Genomic DNA, 7,500 nt, shown 5'->3' with positions numbered 1-7,500 from the left:
TATGACTCGCGCTTACTGGGAATTCCTCGTTCATGGGGAACAATTGCAAGCCCCAATCCCTAGCACGAAGGAGGTTCAGCGGGTTACCCCGACCTTTCGGCCTAGGAAGACACGCTGATTCCTTCAGTGTAGCGCGCGTGCGGCCCAGAACATCTAAGGGCATCACAGACCTGTTATTGCTCAATCTCGTGCGGCTAGAAGCCGCCTGTCCCTCTAAGAAGAAAAGTAATCGCTGACAGCACGAAGGATGTCACGCGACTAGTTAGCAGGCTAGAGTCTCGTTCGTTATCGGAATTAACCAGACAAATCGCTCCACCAACTAAGAACGGCCATGCACCACCACCCACCGAATCAAGAAAGAGCTATCAATCTGTCAATCCTTCCGGTGTCCGGGCCTGGTGAGGTTTCCCGTGTTGAGTCAAATTAAGCCGCAGGCTCCACTCCTGGTGGTGCCCTTCCGTCAATTCCTTTAAGTTTCAGCTTTGCAACCATACTTCCCCCGGAACCCAAAAGCTTTGGTTTCCCGGAGGCTGCCCGCCGAGTCATCGGAGGAACTGCGGCGGATCGCTGGCTGGCATCGTTTATGGTTAGAACTAGGGCGGTATCTGATCGCCTTCGAACCTCTAACTTTCGTTCTTGATTAATGAAAACATACTTGGCAAATGCTTTCGCTTCTGTTCGTCTTGCGACGATCCAAGAATTTCACCTCTAACGTCGCAATACGAATGCCCCCGCCTGTCCCTATTAATCATTACCTCGGGTTCCGAAAACCAACAAAATAGAACCGAGGTCCTATTCCATTATTCCATGCACACAGTATTCAGGCGGGCTTGCCTGCTTTAAGCACTCTAATTTGTTCAAAGTAAACGTGCCGGCCCACCGAGACACTCACTCAAGAGCACCCTGGTAGGATTGCAACGGGGTCCGCCTCGGGACGCACGAGCACGCACGAGGCGCGTCGCACGCCTTCAGCTCGCCCCACCGGCAGGACGTCCCACGATACATGCCAGTTAAACACCGACGGGCGGTGAACCAACAGCGTGGGACACAAATCCAACTACGAGCTTTTTAACCGCAACAACTTTAATATACGCTATTGGAGCTGGAATTACCGCGGCTGCTGGCACCAGACTTGCCCTCCAATAGATACTCGTTAAAGGATTTAAAGTGTACTCATTCCGATTACGGGGCCTCGGATGAGTCCCGTATCGTTATTTTTCGTCACTACCTCCCCGTGCCGGGAGTGGGTAATTTGCGCGCCTGCTGCCTTCCTTGGATGTGGTAGCCGTTTCTCAGGCTCCCTCTCCGGAATCGAACCCTGATTCCCCGTTACCCGTTACAACCATGGTAGGCGCAGAACCTACCATCGACAGTTGATAAGGCAGACATTTGAAAGATGCGTCGCCGGTACGAGGACCGTGCGATCAGCCCAAAGTTATTCAGAGTCACCAAGGCAAACGGACCGGACGAGCCGACCGATTGGTTTTGATCTAATAAAAGCGTCCCTTCCATCTCTGGTCGGGACTCTGTTTGCATGTATTAGCTCTAGAATTACCACAGTTATCCAAGTAACGTAGGTACGATCTAAGGAACCATAACTGATTTAATGAGCCATTCGCGGTTTCACCTTAATGCGGCTTGTACTGAGACATGCATGGCTTAATCTTTGAGACAAGCATATGACTACTGGCAGGATCAACCAGGGAGCTGCGTCAACTAGAGCTGAGCAGCCGGCCGCCCGGGAGTGTGTCCCGGGGGCCCGCGCGAACACGCAAGCGTCCGCTCAATTATTCTGCAAACAGGAGGAGGCTGAGCTCCCCTGCACCATACACCTCGAAACCCTCTCAGGTCCCGGCGGCGCGCAGCGCCGTCCTAAGTACTTGGTCGGGTTCGAGAGAGGCGCAATCGCCCGGAGTTTGGCGAGTAGACGCTTTAGGTGCGACCACCCGTGCTCCCAACTGAGCTTGCCGCTGCCGACAGAGGCCCGGGAGCGTGCTGTCGTGGCATTGCCGGCGGGAGACAACACGCGCCACCTACGGTGACCGGCAGCTCCAACGCCAGCGCCACAGAAGGACAAAAGCCCCACTTGGGTGCCGAAGCGAACTCTCCCAGCACAGCGCACGCGCCAACACGTCCGCACAGCTGCGATACAAACCACCTGCGAGAACCGCAGAGGCGACCGAGCAGCAGACGGCGTCGCGGCGCCGAGCGCCGGGCGGCGGCGCATCCTCAGCGCACACAGTCCTCAATCGGACCAGCACACTGCAGATGTCCACCGCGCTTCGCACCGGGCCCGCGAGGACCTACTTTGGCCGCACGGCGCCGCGTGCAGGGTGCGCCGGCGCGCAGCTGCGCCGCCTGCCGCCTCCGTCGGCCGGCGCGCCTGCCACTGGCCGCCCCCACCAGCCGGCTGTAGCGCGTGCGCCCACGCACCGCGCGGCCAGCACGCCGGGAGGCCCCCCCTCACCGGCCGGGGACGGTCCCACCCAGCCACCGCCGCGTATCGCTTCACACCCAGATGCCATTCACGTTCGTGGGCATGGTGGGTATCGCTGGAACAACCGGTTGGTAGCTCAACCGATCGTCGCCATCACTGATTCACCTCTAGCGAGAACAACCGCACCACAACGGTTTACCAGTTGTTCATTTGCGTAACGTCACCAGCAAACGTAGGCGTCCATCGCCATTTGCAAATTCAACGATTGTTGCATGCCTGTGTCAGGTGTCACGACACACTATGTCTGCCCACATACACGCAACAACATGTGCACGCTTCGCGAACACGTGGAAGGTGGCCCCCGTACGTATGCGATGTCCATTGCGCGAACGACTGTCAACCGGCCTCTGTCGCATGTCGCAGATGTGGAACGCAGTGCACCATGCTATCACGGTGTGTGAGAAGAGACGACTACGTCTGACAACACGCGCCACTACATCAACAGACGGCTCATGCTGATCGCCATCCAGGGCATACCACACTGCAATCCAGCTCTTATAGGGAGACGACACGTAGCTGAGTGCACAACATTTGGACCGCATGGTTCGCCGTTGTTGGCGCAGTCGTTGTACGGTCACATGTACCACGATGTATCATTCAGTACATGAGGACCAATGTGCAGTACAGTGTGTGATTTGGACGTACAACATCAGCGGACAGTTGACACAGGCCGTACCACAGCGTAGGCTAAGTGCTTCGCCATGCAAATGCCAATGAACAACTGCAAATGCCAATGAACAACTGCAAAGGGCATTGAGCATGTACGTCCTGCTGCCATCCACATTACAGTGTATAGCTGCAAGGTGTTTAACATGAAGCGATACACTGGGGACCGGGCAGTGCGAGTAGCAAACTATATTGCGGGGGTTGCAGTTAGGCAACACTACACTAATTTAACGCGTCGTATGACAATTACAGAGCAGGTTAAGGCCCAACGTGTGTTGGGTTAAGGCCCAACGTGTGTTGGGTTAAGGCCCAACGTGTGTTGGGTTAAGGCCCAACGTGTGTTGGGTTAAGGCCCAACGTGTGTTGGGTTAAGGCCCAACGTGTGTTGGGTTAAGGCCCAACGTGTGTTGGGTTAAGGCCCAACGTGTGTTGGGTTAAGGCCCAACGTGTGTTGGGTTAAGGCCCAACGTGTGTTGGGTTAAGGCCCAACGTGTGTTGGGTTAAGGCCCAACGTGTGTTACGTTACGGCGCAACGTGGGTTACGTTACGGCGCAACGTGGGTTGCGTTACGGCGCAACGTAGGTTACGTTACGGCGCAACGTAGGTTACGTTAAGGCGCAACGTAGGTTACGTTAAGGCGCAACGTAGGTTACGTTAAGGCGCAACGTAGGTTACGTTAAGGCGCAACGTAGGTTACGTTAAGGCGCAACGTAGGTTACATTAAGGCGCAATATAGGTTACATTAAGGCGCAATATAGGTTACATTAAGGCGCAATATAGGTTACATTAAGGCGCAATATAGGTTACATTAAGGCGCAATATAGGTTACGTTAAGGCGCAATATAGGTTAGGTTAAGGCGCAATATAGGTTACGTTAAGGCGCAATATAGGTTACGTTAAGGCGCAATATAGGTTACGTTAAGGCGCAATATAGGTTACGTTAAGGCGCAATATAGGTTACGTTAAGGCGCAATATAGGTTACGTTAAGGCGCAATATAGGTTAGGTTAAGGCGCAATATAGGTTAGGTTAAGGCGCAATATAGGTTAGGTTAAGGCGCAATATAGGTTAGGTTAAGGCGCAATATAGGTTACGTTAAGGCGCAATATAGGTTACGTTAAGGCGCAATATAGGTTACGTTAAGGCGCAATATAGGTTAGGTTAAGGCGCAATATAGGTTAGGTTAAGGCGCAATATAGGTTACGTTAAGGCGCAATATAGGTTAGGTTAAGGCGCAATATAGGTTAGGTTAAGGCGCAATATAGGTTAGGTTAAGGCGCAATATAGGTTAGGTTAAGGCGCAATATAGGTTAGGTTAAGGCGCAATATAGGTTAGGTTAAGGCGCAATATAGGTTACGTTAAGGCGCAATATAGGTTACGTTAAGGCGCAATATAGGTTAGGTTAAGGCGCAATATAGGTTACGTTAAGGCGCAATATAGGTTACGTTAAGGCGCAATACAGGTTACGTTAAGGCGCCATACAGGTTAGGTTAAGGCGCCATACAGGTTAGGTTAAGGCGCAATACAGGTTAGGTTAAGGCGCAATACAGGTTAGGTTAAGGCGCAATACAGGTTAGGTTAAGGCGCAATACAGGTTAGGTTAAGGCGCAATACAGGTTAGGTTAAGGCGCAATACAGGTTAGGTTAAGGCGCAATACAGGTTAGGTTAAGGCGCAATACAGGTTAGGTTAAGGCGCAATACAGGTTAGGTTAAGGCGCAATACAGGTTAGGTTAAGGCGCAATACAGGTTAGGTTAAGGCGCAATACAGGTTAGGTTAAGGCGCAATACAGGTTAGGTTAAGGCGCAATACAGGTTAGGTTAAGGCGCAATACAGGTTAGGTTAAGGCGCAATACAGGTTAGGTTAAGGCGCAATACAGGTTAGGTTAAGGCGCAATACAGGTTAGGTTAAGGCGCAATACAGGTTAGGTTAAGGCGCAATACAGGTTAGGTTAAGGCGCAATACAGGTTAGGTTAAGGCGCAATACAGGTTAGGTTAAGGCGCAATACAGGTTAGGTTAAGGCGCAATACAGGTTAGGTTAAGGCGCAATACAGGTTAGGTTAAGGCGCAATACAGGTTAGGTTAAGGCGCAATACAGGTTAGGTTAAGGTACGACATAGGTTAGGTTAAGGTACGACATAGGTTAGGTTAAGGTACGACATAGGTTAGGTTACGGTACGACATAGGTTAGGTTACGGTACGACATAGGTTAGGTTACGGTACGACATAGGTTAGGTTACGGTACGACATAGGTTAGGTTACGGTACGACATAGGTTAGGTTACGGTACGACATAGGTTAGGTTACGGTACGACATAGGTTAGGTTACGGTACGACATAGGTTAGGTTACGGTACGACATAGGTTAGGTTACGGTACGACATAGGTTAGGTTACGGTACGACATAGGTTAGGTTACGGTACGACATAGGTTAGGTTACGGTACGACATAGGTTAGGTTACGGTACGACATAGGTTAGGTTACGGTACGACATAGGTTAGGTTACGGTACGACATAGGTTAGGTTACGGTACGACATAGGTTAGGTTACGGTACGACATAGGTTAGGTTACGGTACGACATAGGTTAGGTTACGGTACGACATAGGTTAGGTTACGGTACGACATAGGTTAGGTTACGGTACGACATAGGTTAGGTTACGGTACGACATAGGTTAGGTTACGGTACGACATAGGTTAGGTTACGGTACGACATAGGTTAGGTTACGGTACGACATAGGTTAGGTTACGGTACGACATAGGTTAGGTTACGGTACGACATAGGTTAGGTTACGGTACGATATAGGTTAGGTTACGGTACGATATAGGTTAGGTTACGGTACGATATAGGTTAGGTTACGGTACGATATAGGTTAGGTTACGGTACGATATAGGTTAGGTTACGGTACGATATAGGTTAGGTTACGGTACGATATAGGTTAGGTTACGGTACGATATAGGTTAGGTTACGGTACGATATAGGTTAGGTTACGGTACGATATAGGTTAGGTTACGGTACGATATAGGTTAGGTTAAGGTACACATTGTTGTAAGGAAAGGTTTAATGGGGGGCGGGGCGGCCGGTTTGTTGATTGTGATTATAGTAAGTGGATGCCTGCGGCATCATCTGATTTGCCACTTCAGGATGCACCTTTGGCTCATGACAGGCGGCGCTCTCATTCCATGCTTGTGGCAGACCTGTGTCTTTCATTCCTGCCATTGTTTGTGTGCTGTGAGAGGAGGCAGTATTGTGATGTTGGGTGCACCCCTGTGTAGGACATGTGTGGGTGTTGGTGGCTTGGCTGAGCAATGGTGGTTGTCGGGTGGGTGGGATATTCTGTTTTCTGAGTGGACCTCCCAGTCTGGTTATGACAGTGTGGATTGTCTAATGTGGCGGAGAGGATGCACTGGGTGTTGTTCCATGCTGGTGCTTACATATTGTCTGTGTGCGTGTTACAGGCAGAGAGTAGTGCGTGATAAGGGTGTGTGGCTGACGTGTGGTTGTGATTGTGAGCAGAGTCTTTCAGCATGTATACGGACAGTTGTATACATTATCTGTATTCTGATGGCTCTATCTATTACTAATCAGCGCCGTGTATACGTTTAATCCGGTTCCAGTCGAAACTGTTGTATCTCTGTACATTAGTGACACGGCGAGCCCGCTATGTAGTTACTCGTCTCGGCAGCTTCCACCGGTGTATGGCAAATGATTATAAGGAATCAGTCTAGTCGTCAATACCGATGGTGTGACGTCACATGTCTGGGGTGGGGGACGCTGCGCCCTTCCGGTGGGTCATGGCCTAGAAAGACTCTTCCCACGCAGGGGGGCGTGGACTGTCATTGACTCTTCCGAGTAATATACTTGCCGTACGTTTTTGCGACTGCGAGTGCAACGCTCACCGGTACCGACATGGATGGAGCGCCTCCTAGCTGACCGCTCAGCATCGGCATTCGTACAGAGAGCAACGCGATCGCGTCTCTAGCTCGTAACTGGTACAGCTCGCAGCTCATGTATAGGGACAGCGGGAATGTCGCATATTGGACGTACCTCTTCATGAAACGCATGTTATAGGGGTGGATTGCACATTGCGACTGCGGGAAAGGTCCGCCGTTCATCCGCTGGAGTTGCGAGTTGGGCGGTTGGAGTGGGGCGCAGGTGGAGTGATTGCCGGTCCACGATTTCGTGCGGCAGAGGCGCTGGCGTTGGGGTGCTGTGGTCGACAGAGGACGCAGGCTTTGTGGGTGGGGTCGAATGATGGGCACTGTGGGCCCATCGATGTCTTGGTCGGCTTGGCGTCTCATAGATGGCGGTATCGTCGTTGCAGGACGTCATGCCGCG

The 7,500-nt window shown here is 51.6% G+C and overlaps 1 non-coding gene across 1 annotated transcript in view; it reads right to left on the bottom strand.

Moving 5' to 3' along the window:
- Positions 1–1,706, bottom strand: part of LOC124584007 — a 1,910-nt gene extending 204 nt beyond the window's left edge. Inside the window, exon 1 of the ribosomal RNA XR_006974428.1 lies at positions 1–1,706. This exon is cut by the window's left edge and continues 204 nt beyond it. This is a non-coding gene — a ribosomal RNA (small subunit ribosomal RNA).
- Between the last annotated feature and the right edge of the window lie 5,794 nt (positions 1,707–7,500).

This window comes from Schistocerca americana, unplaced genomic scaffold, assembly GCF_021461395.2.
Source record: "Schistocerca americana isolate TAMUIC-IGC-003095 unplaced genomic scaffold, iqSchAmer2.1 HiC_scaffold_47, whole genome shotgun sequence".
In the NCBI taxonomy this organism is placed as follows: domain Eukaryota; kingdom Metazoa; phylum Arthropoda; class Insecta; order Orthoptera; family Acrididae; genus Schistocerca; species Schistocerca americana.
The sequence above is the reverse complement of the archived record's forward strand: the minus strand, read 5'-3'. Positions and strand labels throughout refer to the sequence as shown.